Source organism: Triticum urartu, chromosome 3A (assembly GCF_056163025.1).
Source record: "Triticum urartu cultivar PI428250 chromosome 3A, HENAU_Tu73, whole genome shotgun sequence".
Classification (NCBI taxonomy): domain Eukaryota; kingdom Viridiplantae; phylum Streptophyta; class Magnoliopsida; order Poales; family Poaceae; genus Triticum; species Triticum urartu.
The window spans coordinates 648,248,413-648,263,423 of record NC_141875.1 but is presented as its reverse complement, the minus strand read 5'-3'; the positions used below and the strand labels follow the sequence as shown (position 1 = coordinate 648,263,423).

Here is a 15,011-nt window from a genome sequence, read left to right as displayed (position 1 = left end):
ATTTCAGAAGCTTGCGTGACTCGACAGGTGGTTCCGCTGCATTGACTTCCCGCACCCACTGCTTGAGTTAGCGGTGCGAAGTATGCAGAGAAGCACCGCCGTCAACGCACAAGACTTCTGTGGCTTTCTGGAACTCCTGCTCACTGGTCTCGACATCATCCATGTCTTCATCGTCGTCGTCGTCTTCATCCTTGTCGCAGCCGCGGGGAGGTCTGTCTCCTTGCCGCTGCTTGGCCTTGCCGTGGCGTCCTCCCCGGCCGGCGCACTTCTTCCCGGATTCTCCAGCGCCTCCTTGGGCCCTCTCCTTGTCGCGTCGCTCGTATTCAGCCTTTTGCTGCTGGACAAGCTGCTCGACCTTCTTGCAGCTCTGTAGATCATGGCCCTTGGTGCGGTGGATCTTGCAGTACTGCTTGTCGGTGCCGTCATGCTTGTCGGCGACCGCCACAGCCTGGCAGTTGGTGCATGCGGTAATCTCCTTGCCGGAGCTACCAGCTTTGGCTTTCTTGGCGCCACCTTCGTTGCCGGACTGCTCAACGACTAGCACATCTTTGCCTTTCTTCTTCCTGTTGTTTCGCCGCCGGTTTTTCTTTGCCGGGGCAGCATCCTCGCTGTCAGATCCTCCTGCTCCTGTATTCTCTCCGGGGAGTTTCCTCCCTTCCTCAGCACGTGAACACTTGTCGGCCAGGGCATACAGCTCACTGACGTCTCTGATCCTGCACATCGCCATCTCCTCCCGCATCCTGCGGTTATGCATGTTCTGATGGAACGCGCTGATGACCGCGGCAGGGTGGACTGGATGTTGTGCTGTACACGGCTGAATCTCTGAATGTACTTGCGCAGGGGCTCTCCTTCCTTCTGGGCGAGCAGATGAAGGTCACTCTCTTGGCCATGAGGTTTGTGGCCGCCTGTAAAGGCGCCGACAAACTGATGGCATAGGTCTGCCCAGGGGGATATGGAGTTGTCCGGCAAGTGCATGAGCCAGGACCTGACGTTGGGCTTGAGCACCAGCGGGAAGTAGTTGGCAAGGATCTTGTCGTCCCGCCCCCCGGCAGCCTGCACTGCGATGGTGTAGATGCTGAGGAACTCCGATGGATGCGACTTGCCGTCGTACTTCTCTGGTACGTCTGGCTTGAAATTCTTCGTGCTGGGCCACTGGACTTGCCGCAGCTCACGAGTAAACGCAGGGCAACCTACCGCGTACGGCAAGTGGCCTGGTTCCCCTGGCGCATGCATGTCGATAGAGGGCCCAGCGCGCTGGTCGGATCGACGTCACGCTTCTCTTCGGCGCTCGATGCGAGTACGAGAGCCTTCTTGCTGTCGTTCGTGAAGAACTTGGCGCTGATCGCGACGAGCTCGTGGATCTGATGACGCGGTAGAGTCGCTGTCGAGGTGGATCCGGCGAGTCGGCGATCTTGGCCTTCGGGGCGGAGAGTGCACAGTGGTTGCACCCCCACCAATCTTATCGCCACCGGCTCGTGCCTGGCTGACTTGCCGCGGCTGCGACGTGGTCGGCTGCCGTTGAGTGTCGCCGTTGGCGAAGCCGATGAGACTCTGAATGGTGGCCCTCTAGTCATCGATCTTGTCTGTCGTTAGAGGGTAGTCCAGGAGCAGTTGAGCTCGCGCCAAAGCTTCTGCTGTGGTGGTGGGTGGCGGTGGCGAACGGTGCGAGGAGCGGGATATGCTCGGACTTCTAACTATGTTAGAAGGAGCAGTATCCCCTCCAGGCGACCGTGCCTCGCTCGTGCCAGCATGTTGGCGTGCATGCTGGTCTTGAGCACTCCGAGATCCACCAGCTCGATCTTGGTCCAGCAAACGCATGGTACCATGAGTACCATGACGCTGCCGGTCCCGCGCCTCCTGAGATGGGCGCGGTGCATGTACGGACGCCGAGGTCTTGGAGTGCGCCCGGTCGTTGTGGGAGCCGGCTACACCGCCAAGGGGCAGCGCAGCCTTGTCCTTTGACCTGGCAGCACCGTGAGCTCCCTCGTCGACGCTCGTTCTTCCGCCGGCATCTGCCCCATCAGCCGTTTGCTCCGGCGGTGGTGGGTTCGGCGCGGACGGAGCAGCCGCCTCCGAAGCCTTCTTCTTCGGCGGCATGTAGATGAAGATGATGAAGATCTAGCTCGTGTGAACACCGGATCTGGTTCACACAACCTCGACGCCCCTACCTGGCGCGCCAAAGATGTCGGGGGACTAATCCACGAGCACCTATGGGACCGACGGACCGAGTCCCCTTCGGTTCGGCGGGGGCGGCGGTCGCACGAAGAGCGGATCGAGGCGAAGCACACGATCGGTTTACCCAGGTTCGGGCCGCACGGATGTGTAAAACCCTACTCCTGCTTTGTGGTTTGTATTGAGTTCTTGCTCGGGAGCGCGGAGTGCTAAAGTACACCCCAGTAGCTAACGAGACCGAGCGTGAGTGTTCTCTTTCTCCGAACCCCCCTCTACGTTGCGCATGGGCCTCCTTTTATATGCTCAAGGGGTCACCGACAGGTGGCAACGTAGACAAGGGTAAAAATGGAAAGGTGCGGCGGTTGGTACAGCTACCTGATACAGTGTATCATACCTAACCCTGACGGCAGGGGACAAGGGCATTAAATGCCCATCTGCGTCGCCTAAATAGTGCAAAAGGGACCATCAGGGACGCCACCGCTGGCCACGATGGCAATCTTGTCAGCGCCGCTTGCCACCGCGCGCCACTGGCTGCACAGCCTCCCACCACGTACGCCTGGAAGGGTCCCAGAGCGACACGTTGGTGGATGTGCTGGAGCGCGGGCACAGAGTGGTGGCTTGCCGCGGTCGCCGTCTTCTCGCACCTGGGAGCTTGTCGCTCACCAGGCCCTGCCGGGACGCGTGGCGCATCGCGGCAAGTTCCTTGAGATGCCTTGGTTGGCCTTCCCGGCAAGCTCCTCTTGCCGGGGTCTTGAGATGCCTTGGTTGGCCTTCCCGGCAAGCTCCTCTTGCCGGGGTCTTGTCTCCTTGGCTTGGATACTTTGTCCTTGGATGGCTCTAAAGGAACCACGGAGGACCTTGGCGGTCACCCGGCAAGCCTTGCCGCGGGATGCTGCGACTGCCCGTGCACAAGTTCGGGATACTAGGGTACCCCTACTCTAGTACACTGACAGAGAAGGAACGAATCCAAGATTAGGTTAATACTTGTGTCAAGTCAAAATACACTCAATCTCCTCCAGGTGGGACACATCCCAAAACCCTAAGATCGCCCTTCATGTCACCAAGAAGCTGTCTACGAGGGAGGAGACAAGGAAGAAGAAGTAGGAGAACAACAATAGCACCTCTAGCGCGACCCTAGGGTCGGTGCTAATGGCACCATCTCCACCACGCCATCACAACATCGTTGTCATCACATCTGCCATTTTATTCATGGGCACCAATGCCTCCATGGCACCTTTCATGTCAAATTTCATAATCCACTCGTATAATAGTGTCATGCCTCCCTTAATACAGTAAAAACTTGGAAGAAAATTGGAGTCATTTTCTTGTAAATAAAGTCCAGCCACCTCATATATATAAGAGATGTGATGGCCGATTGAGCACCCAATCAATCAATCTACCACTTTTACCTTTATGTTTTTATCTCTCCTTTGTTTTATTCTTCTCTGTTCTTCTTTGTCCTTCATGTTCGGTGGTAGCCATCCACAAGACCCTAGGGGTGTTCATGTCGACCTAGGGCATCCCATAGAAATGCTCCCTCATGGGGTCCCTCCCAGGCATGTGGGCTTTCGGGTCCTCAAAAGATCTCATCGACATATCTTGTGTATCCGGCGAGAATCCTCAGACGATGTTGGCTTTCTTATCATGCTCGACGCCGGGGTACACATTGACATGTTTGTGCGCAAATAGAAAGTCAATTAGCTTAGTAGCAAGTAAGCTTAGCTTTAATTTATCAATAATAAAGTTGTGGACTGCAGATCTGTTCTTCCTAGCCCAGGTAGGATGAGAAGGTGCCCAAGCCCATGGTGTAAATTGTTAGAGTCCATATTTGGAGCAAGATAAATAATCTTATTTTGATTACGAGAAATTTGATCGGTATATTTACTAAAGAGGATGGAACATTTACTCCAATTTGGTGCTTTGGCGAGAAGTGTCACAATAAATATAATGATATGCGCAAAAATGGAGGCCTCATTATTATCTGCCCTACCCGAAACAATCGAGTAATGAACAAACATCGAAAAATATATGAGGGGCAGGCAGAGGGCAAGTTGGATACCTTCCAAATGATTAGAATTAAAGGCTTCTTGTAGACAAAGTGACAGTTCATTGACTACAAGAGTGAAAAGATACGGCGACAACGAACAACCTTGTTGGATACCTTCGAGTACCCCGAAAGTAGTGAAAAGGTTGGGCATTAATGTTAACAGAAAAGGAGACATATGTCATGAATTTGAAAATTAACTTTATGAAATGACAATGCAACCCTTTAGAGTCCAGGTCAGCCGACCACACCTCCACCAGCACATCAACGTATTTCCTTGCCATTGCCAATGGTCTCCATTGGGTTTGCACCATTGCAATGCTTTGGGATGGACCTAGGTTGCTCCATGACAAGGTTGAGACCCAAACTCATGTCGACGACTTCTACAAAGACTAGTTCTAAAGACAACCTAGGGGGGGGAGGGGTTGCATGGAGAATGCCCTCATCCTCCTCCCTTACACGAAAAATGATGTTGAAGCTAATATTTTGTCCATGCGGCCAGATTCGACACCTGGTCCGATGGTTTGCATGTACGGTTCTTTTTGAAATTTTGGAGTGCCATCAAAAGGGTGGTGATGGACATTTTCCAGGATTTCTATGTCGGAGTGCTTGACGCCTCACGTTGGAACTACCATGCATGTCATGACGTTAATTAATCCCAAAGGTAGTGGGAGCGAAGGATATCCCATAGTTCAGGACGAGCACGGTTATTAAAGTGGTCTTTCATATCGTAGCTAAGGAACATCCCATTAGATGGCTCCTATTATGGCTAGAATTATCCATCTGAACCAATTGACTTTTATCCAAGGGCGCTTTATTAAGAATATTGTGGATGCATTTTTTTTTACTTTTAGGTAAGTTCAACCACTTTTTTTAAATATAGTAGGTTCAATCACTAAGCTACCAGCTTGTGTGTGCTTGTTTGTGCGCCCTCTGGGGACGGGGGGGGGCGGTCAAACGTAGACATAACAACCAACAGGCGAGAACTTCAGTCATGTGTTAACTCTTCATCCGTTTGTATGGGTGATGTTTATCCTAACCCAAGCAAGAGAAGATTTTTAGGTGCACCACGCCGCCACTTCTCCTCTATCGGTAGGTCGCCACCTTCTTCTCATCCGTCGGGCTGTCGGTGCTGCGGGGTGAGGGTCTCGGTCTACCTAACGGAGATGTAGTTTCCTCCGATTTGCTAGTTCTAGGTAGGATTTTGATGTCCGTTAGTTGGGCCCTTTTATCGGTGATGGCAAGGTCATACAACAAAGCGCCTCTGTGGTGTTCCATTGATGGTGGTAGACATTTGTCCGACGAATACTTCTTCCTCGAGCATAGAGATAATGTAAATTGCTCACAAGCATAGATTCATGTCATCCATTCTACATGGTAAGGCTAGGGTTTGCATGATTTGTTAGGGTGGCGGTGAGCGGTGGTTCCATTCCCAGTTGAATCCTCCAACCTCATCTTTATTGGTGTGAGGCCTACGAGATTTAGTGGAGGTCGCATTTTTGGATCCGCGGGTTTTCCGGCTTTGATGATTTCTCTGCAGGACAACGATTTGGCAAGACCATGACCTAGATGACTTCATGTTAAATTTTGTAGTCCACTCGTATAGTCGTGTCATGCCTCCCTTAATACAATAAAAATTTGAAGAAAATTGGAGTCATTTTCTTGGAAAGAAAGTTCGGCCACCTCATATATATAAGAGAAGTGATGGTCGATTTAGCAACACGCAATCAATCAATCTACCACTTTTACCTTTATCTTTTTATCTCTCCTTCGTTATATTCTTCCTCATTCTCCTTTGTCCTTCATGTTCCGTGGCAGCGATCCACGAGACCCTAGGGGTGTTCAGGTCGACCAAGGGCATCCCATAGCAAGTGCTCCCTGATGGGGTCTCTCGAAGACGTGTGGGGTTTCGGGTCCTCCAAAGAACTCGTCGGCATGTCTTGCATATCCGGTGAGACTCCTCCGGCAATGTTGGCTTGCTTATCACACTCGACGCCGGGGTACACAGTGACATGTTCGTGTGCAAACAGAAAGCAATTAGCTTTGTAACAAGTAAGCTTAGCTTTAATTTACCAATAATCAAGTTGTGGACTGCAGATCTATTCTGCCCATCCCAGGTAGGATGAGAGGGTGCCCAAGCCCGAGGTGTAAATTGTTAGAGGCCATATTAGGAGCAAGGGAAATATTCTTAATTTGATTACGAGAATTTTGATTGCTACACTTACTAAAGAGGATGGAAGATTTACTCCAATTTGGTGTTTGCCCAGAAATATCACAAGAAATATAATGATATGCGCAAAAATGGAGGCATCATATTATCCGCCCTACCGCAAACAATCAAGTAATTCACAAACATTGACGAATGTTGGGGAATAGAGGGGACAGTTGGATACCTTCCAAATGATTAGAATTAAATGCTTCTTGTAGACAAAGTGACAGTGCATTGACAATAAGACTGAAAAGATACTGCGATAACAGACAATCTTGTCGATTAAGATGTTTGCTTGGCTTGTAATAATGGATAGGGTTAACACTAAAGACATGATCCAGAGGAGGCATTAGAGGATTAATGAGGGACTAGAATGTGTTCTTTGTCCTACTGGGATTTTGGAGGACAGAAACCACCTCTTTTTCCAGTGCAATTTCAGTGCACGCGTGTGGAATTACCTGCAAATTATATGGAAAGACAGTGATGACATGGTGGAAATTGCTTGCCATGCTAGAAAGGACTTCAACAAACCTTTCTTTGGGGAGGTGGTTTTCACTGCATGGTGGAATATTTGGAAGGTTAGGAATGACAGAGCTTTCAGGAACATCCAACCATCTTTCAGGATGTGGAAAAATGGCTTCATTCATGACCTCACTCTACTTTCTCACAGAATCAAACAAAAGTATAGAGATTCCTTACTTAAGTGGATTGATTTTCTTCCTCCTTGAGGAGAGTTGCTTCTATGTAACACTGTAATTATTAGATTTAGTGCACCCCTCCTTTGTATAGCCTTCTTTTGTTTCTTCTTTTCTTTGTTCTTGTTTCTTTTCCTCACCTTGAGGAAACACTGTATGGTTTCTGCTTTCTTTTAATAAAATGTTGTGGGGTGTAAGCCCTGCAGTCTTCATGGTAAAAAAAACCGGACAATCTTGTCCGATACCTTCAAGTGCCACAAAAGCAGTGAACGGATTGGGCATTAATGTTAACGACAAAGGAGACATACGTCATGGATTGAAAAATAAAGTTTATGAAATGACAATGAAACACTTTATAGTCCAAGTCAGCCGCCACACCTTTGCCAGTACATCAGTGTATTTCTGTGCCATAGCCAATGGTCTCCATAGGCGTTGCACCATTTCAGTGCTTTGGGATTGACCTAGGTTGCTCTATGACAAGGTTGAGACAACTTTTACAGAAGATCTATTCCAGTGATAACCTAGGGGAGGGGTGGGGCTGCACCCAGACATGTGGACTGGGGACGACAAGGTGTCAGAAGCAGAGAATGCCCTCCTCCTCCATTACATGAAAAATGATGTTGAAGCCACTATCTTGTCCATGCGTCTGGATTCGGCGCTTGCTCCCGATTGTTTGCATGTATGATTCTTTTTGAAATTTTGGAGTGCCATCAAAGGAGTGGTGATGGACATTTTCCAAGATTTCTATGTCGTGGTGCTTGACACCTCATGTTTGAACTATGGTGTCATGGCGTTAATCTCAAAGGTAGTTGGAGTGACGGATATCTGATTGTTCAGGCCGGTCATGGCTATTAAGGTGATCTTTCATATCCTAGCTAAGGCGCATGCCATTAGGGTGGCTCCTATTATGGCTAATATTATCCATCCAAACCAATCAACCTTTATCCACCCTACTTCAAACAATCAAGTAATTCACAAACATAGAGAAATTTATGGGGGAAGAGGGGCCAGCTGGATACCTTCCAAACGATTAGAATTAAAGGCTTCTTGTAAGTAAAGTGACAGTTCATTGACAACAAGGGTGAAAAGATACGGAGATAACAGATAACCTTGGCGCATACCTTTGAGTGCCTCGAAAGCGGTGAAACGGCTGGGCATTAATGTTAAAAACAAAGGAGACATACGTCATGTATTTGAAAATTAAGTTTATGAAATGACAGTGCAAACCTTTACAGTCCAGGTCAGCCTGCCACGTCTCCTACAGTACATCAGCGTATTTTCATGCCATTGCCAATGGTCACCATAGGCGTTGCACCATTGTAGTGCTTTGGGATGGACCTAGGTTGTGTTTGCACACGAACATGCCACCGTGTACCCTTAACGTCGAGGGTAATGCACTGCAGCTCACGTTGAAAGACATCGCAATTTTGGATCCCCAGCTCTTTTGGCTATGATGACTTCTCTGCAGGACAATGATTTGGCAAGACCATGAACTAGATGACTTTTTGTCCGTGATCAAGAATCTTAATCTAGCTCGTGATTGGATCCCAGATGAAAAGAAATCCCGTGGGGCACCGAGATTTTTGGTTACCACAATAACAGAAAAATACAAGGCGGTTACTGAACAATTTTTTTGAATGAATTTGAATCTGGAGAAAAATTCATTCAAATTCAAAAATTTAGGATTTCTTGTCTGCTAAGGTGATTTTTAATGAGGTACTGGGATTTGTGGTTACCGCCTGGTAACCATTTTTTTCGCTCGGTACCTAAAACCTTAGCATCAGGTAGATCTACGTGTAAAAACATTACTATATCTATATGTATAACGTTCATGGAATGGTACAACAAATGTGCAAGCCAACAGGCACATAAGGTAAACAATCTCAAGGAATTAGGCCTGCTTTTCATATATACTTTGAGAGAGACAACACAAAGCCCAAATCTTCTTGACTGCACAAACACATATTCTAGAGTGGGTGTACACCACCATATACCCTTTTTTAGGAACGGAGGATAACCCCTGACCTCTACATCGAGCGATGCACAAAGCGACCACCATATACCCTAAGATGAAATTATTTTTGACAGTTCTTTGCAGATGAAGTTCATAGTACATATCCTTTAAAACTTTACCAATTACCACCAAGGATGCAGATTATTAACTACTACTCAACCACATGTTAAACTGTTCGGCAAAAACTAAATGCTAATGATATAACCATGTGAAGAATAGTTAAGACAGAATTAGCTAAATACCGACGAGGAGAAGGCTCAGTTGTCGATGCTCCTCCACACCTCTCGAATGGCTGGATCATTTCAATCCATGGTCGGGAGGTAGATACGGTGAAAACTGTTCACGGTCAGCATCCTACGGCAGGTAGGGCACTTACTCTGAGCCTAGATGGAGGCCTCGATGCACCTCTGACAGAAGATGTGGCCGCAGGTAGTCGAAGACACATCGACCAACTCATTCATGCAGACTGGACAGCGGAACTTTGCTTCCTTTGGGAGATCCTTCGAAGGTGCAGGGCATGCCTGAGTCACCTTAGGCTGTAGTGTTTAGCCAAGCATTAGTAATATAGTAACTAGACCCCCATATTTGGTAGTGGTAAAGCATAAGCATAGTGTAGAGTTCTTACCAGGAGTTTCTTGGTTTCAGGTGTGTCTACTGTGTTTATTACGATGTTGTTGTTGGATGCTCTAGGCCGACCATGTTGTGTAGGGAGTATCCCCTGAGACAACATTGTGTTTACATGCTCATCAGGAGCTCCCCCTGGAAGAAGGACAATAGATACAAATCAGTAAATGAGAAAATACGACCAGGCAAATTAGAAGAAAAAGACCCTCGCTCCTCCTTCAGTCATGTGTTCACTCTTCATCCGTTTGTATGGGTGATGTTTATCCTAACCCAAACAAGAGAAGATTTTGTAGGCGCACCACGCCGCCACTTCTCCTCTATCGGTAGGTTGCCACCATCTTCTCCTCTATCGGGACTACCGGTGCCGGGGGGTGGGGGGCTCGGTCTGCCTAACAGAGATGTAGTTTCCTTTGATTTGCGAGTCTTAGGTAGGATTTTGATGTCCGTTAGTTGGGCCCTTTTACCGGTGATGGCAAGATCACACAATAAAGTGCCTCCGTGGTGCACCATTGATGGTGGCAGACGTTTGTCCGATGAATACTTCTTCCTCGATACTTCCCATATCAATGGTGTTGTATTTGATAATGTAAACTGCTCACAAGTGTAGATTCTTATCGTCCACTATGCATGCTAAGGCTACGGTTTGCACAATTTGTTAGGGTGGCGGTGATCGGTGGTTCCGTTCCCAGTTGAAGCCTCTAACCTCATCTTTATTGGAGTGATGGCTATGAAATTTAATGGAGGTCGCAGTTTTGGATCCACGGCTTTTCACGCTTTGATGACTTCTCTGCAGGACAACTATTTGGAAAGACCATGACCAAAATGACTTCATGTTAAATTTTCTAGTCCACTCGTATAGTCATGTCATGCCTCCCTTAATACAGTAAAAAAATTGAAGAAAATTGGAGTCATTTTCTTGGAAAGAAAGTTCAGCCACCTCATATATATAAGAGAAGTGATGGCCGATTGAGCAACGCCCAATCAATCAATCTACCACTTTTAGCTTTATCTTTTTATCTCTCCTTTGTTATACTCTTCCCCGTTCTTCTTTGTCCTTCATGTTCCGTGGCAGCAATCCACGAGACCCTAGGGGTGTTCAGGTCGACCAAGGGCATCCCATAGCAAGTGCTCCCTAATGGGGTGTAACATCCCAAATTTTCAATTTGGAATGTTATACATAGGTCATTCATGCATATCATATTTTACTGCATTTTTTCTTTGCGATCCTCGAAATTCTAAGCAACTTAAGGACCCACGAGGAGAGTTGGGGATTTCACGTTTTTCATATTTGAATTTTATCAAATATCAAAACAAGGATCACTTTGGTTTTAAATATTTTTCTCTCCAAAAATATTTCATATTAAAATATATGAGAGGAGATAATATGACTTCTCCAAAATAAAGGGAATATAGGAGGAAAAATATTAAAATCAAATAAGTAATTTCTTATGGACTTTTATTGCTATTTTATTTGAATTAGGAAAAATAGGTGTTTTCCAAAATTGCACTAGAGGCCCAAATAAATGTTCACTTTATCCATAATATTGTTAGAGGACCGTGAAAATTTATTTCAGGATTTTTGGACTATGTTTAGTATTTCTTTTATTTATTTTTCCGCGTCAGGATTATTAAAAAAAGGTGCACCGACCTAACCAGGCCATGCCCGATCCGGACACTACCCGGCCAGGATTTATAAGCCGTGGCCCGACCCCGCCGCTAGCCCAGCCGCCAGCCCCGTCGCCACAAACCCTAGCCACCGCACCGCCGCCTCGATCTGTGCGCCACAGCCGCCGCCAGCCCGAACCGTGATACGTCTCCAACGTATCTATAATTTTTGATTGCTCCATGCTATATTATCTACTGTTTTAGACATTATTGGGCTTTATTTTCCACTTTTATATTATTTTTGTGACTAACCTATTAACGGGAGGCCCAGCCCAGAATTATTGTTTTTTGCCTGTTTTAGGGTTTCGAAGAAAAGGAATATAAAACGGAGTCCAAACGGAATGAATCCTTTGAAGACGTGATTTTCTCATCAGATAAGGTCCAAGAGACTTGGACCCTCCGTCAAGAAAGCCATGAGGTGGTCAACGTGCCCCCTGCCTCGTGGGCCCCTTGAAGCTCCACGGACGTACTTCTTCCTCCTATATATATCCACGTACCCCCAAATGATCGGGGACGGAGCCAAAAACCTAATTCCACTGCCGCAACTTTCTGTATCCACGAGATCCCATCTTGGGGCCTGTTCCGGAGCTCCGCCGGAGGGGGCATCGATCACGGAGGGCTTCTACATCATCATCCAAGCCCCTCCGATGAAGTGTGAGTAGTTTACTTCAGACCTACGGGTCCATAGCTAGAAGCTAGATGGCTTCTTCTCTCTTTTTGGATCTCAATACAATGTTCTCCCCCTCTCCCGTGGATATCTATTCGATGTAATCTTCTTTTTGCGGTGTGTTTGTTGAGATCGATGAATTGTGGGTTTATGATCAAGTCCATCTATGAATAATATTTGAGTCTTCTCTGAATTCTTTTATGTATGATTGGTTATCTTTGCAAGTCTCTTCGAATTATCAGTTTGGTTTGGCCTACTAGATTGGTTGTTCTTGCCATGGGAGAAGTGCTTAGCTTTGCGTTCAATCTTGCGGTGTCCTTTCCTAGTGACAGAAGGGACAGCAAGGCACATATTGTATTGTTGCCATCGAGGATAACAAGATGGTTTTTTTTTAATCATATTTCATGAAATTATCGCTCTACATCATGTCATCTTGCTTAAGGCGTTACTATGTTCTAACTTAATACTCTAGATGCATGCTGGATAGCTGTCGATGAGTGGAGTAATAGTAGTAGATGCAGAATCGTTTCGGTCTACTTGTCTCAGACGTGATGCCTATATACTTGATCATACCAAGATATTCTCATAACTATGCTCAATTCTGTCAATTGCTCAATAGTAATTTGTTCACCCCGCGTAGAATGCTTATGCTCTTGAGAGAAGCCACTAGTGAAACCTATGGCCCCCGGGTCTCTTTATCATCATATTAATCTCCATCACTTTATTATTGCTTTGCTTTTACTTTACTTTTACTTTATTTACCTTGCATCTCTATACCAAAAATACCAAAAATATTATTTATCATCTCTATCAGATCTCACTTTCATAAGTGACCGTGAAGGGATTGACAACCACTAAGTGCGTTGGTTGCGTTGAGCTATTGTTTTTGTGTAGGTACGAGGTACTCGAGCATAGCCTCCTACTGGATTGATACCTTGGTTCTCAAAAACTGAGGGAAATACTTACGCTACTTTGTTGCATCATCGCTTCCTCTTTGGGGAAAACCAACGCAGTGCTCAAGAGGTAGCAAGAAGGATTTCTGGCGCCGTTGCCGGGGAGTCTGCGCAAAAGTCAACATACCAAGTACCCATCACAATCCCTATCTCCCGCGTTACATTATTTGCCATTTGCCTCTCATTTTCCTCTCCCCCCAATTCACCCTTGCCGTTTTATTCGCCCTCTCTCTCTCTCACTCTCTCTCTCTCTATCCTCCTTCTCTTTCTCCGTTTGCCTTTTTGCCCGTTTGCTTTTTGTTTGCTCGTGTGTTAGTTTGCTTGTTTGTCGCGATGGCTCAAGATAATACTAAATTGTGTGACTTCACCAATACCAATAATAATGATTTCCTTACCACTCCGATTTCTCCTCTTACCGATGCTGAATCTTGTGAAATTAATACTGCTTTGTTGAATCTTGTCATGAAAGATCCGTTCTCCGGCCTTCCTAGTGAAGATGCCGCTACCCATCCTAACAGCTTCGTTGATTTGTGTGACATGCAAAAGAAAAAAGATGTTGATAATGATATTGTTAAATTGAAGCTATTTTCCTTTTTCACTTAGAGATCATGCTAAAGGTTGGTCTTCGTCTTTTCCTAAAAATAGTATTGATTCATGGAACAAGTGCAAAGATGCTTTTATCTTTAAGTATTTTCCTCCCGCTAAGATCATCTCTCTTAGAAACAATATTATGAATTTTAAACAACTTGGTCATGAACATGTTGCACAAGCTTAGGAGAGAATGAAATTAATGATATGTAATTGCCCTACTCATGGTTTAAATTTGTGGATGATTGTTCAGAATTTTTATGCCGGATTGAAATTTTCTTCTAGAAATCTTTTAGATTCGGCCGCGGGAGGCACTTTTATGGAAATCACTTTAGGAGAAGCTACTAAACTCCTAGATAATATTATGGTTAATTATTCTCAACGGCATACTGAAAGATCTACTAAAAAGGTGCATGCGATAGAAGAAATTAATGTTTTGAATGGAAAGATGGATGAACTTATGAAATTATTTGCTAATAAGAGTGTATGGATGTGAATTTTGTTGGTAGGAACAATTTTGGTAACAACGCGTATAGAGGTAATTTCAATCCTAGGCCTTATCCTAGTGATCCCTCTAATAATTATGGTAATTCCTACAACAATTCTTATGGAAATTATAATAAGATGCCCTCCGATTTTGAATCTAATATTAAAATATTTATTTCTTTGCAAAAGAATTTTAATGCTATGATTGAAGAAAAATTGCTTAAGATTGATGATTTAACTAGGAACGTTGATAGAATTGCTCTTCATGTTGATTCTATAAAACTTAGATCTATTCCACCTAAGCATGATATCAATGAGTCTCTCAAAGCCATGAGAATTTCCATTGACGAGTGCAAAGAAAGAACCGCTAGGATGCGTGCTAAGAAAAATGCCTTTATGAAAGCTTGTTCTTCTAGTTCCTATGAAAATAATGATGAAGATATAAAAGTTATTGATGTGTCCCCTATTAAATCTTTGTTTTTCAATATGAATCTTGATAATGATGGGACTGAATATGATCCACCTTTACCTAGAAGGTGTTCTAAGAATTCGGAATTTGTTGATCTTGATGCTAAATTTGATAAAAGTGGGATTGAAGAAATTAAAACCCTAGATGTTGCTAAACCCACTATTATGGATTTCAAGGAATTTAACTATGAAAATTGCTCTTTGATTGATTGTATTTCCTTGTTGCAATCCGTGCTAAAATCTCCTCACGCTTATAGTCAAAATAAAGCGTTTACTAAACATATCGTTGATGCCTTGATGCAATCTTATGAAGAAAAACTTGAATTGGAATTTTCTATCCCTAGAAAAATTTATGATGAGTGGGAACCAACTATTAAGACTAGGATTAAAAATTATGAGTTTTATGTTCTGTGTGATTTGGGTGCT

General features: G+C 45.3%; 1 pseudogene; it reads right to left on the bottom strand.

The window, feature by feature from the left end:
* Positions 1-9,436: 9,436 nt before the first annotated feature.
* LOC125547119 (putative histone acetyltransferase HAC-like 1) overlaps positions 9,437-15,011 on the bottom strand; it is a 149,383-nt pseudogene continuing 143,808 nt past the window's right edge.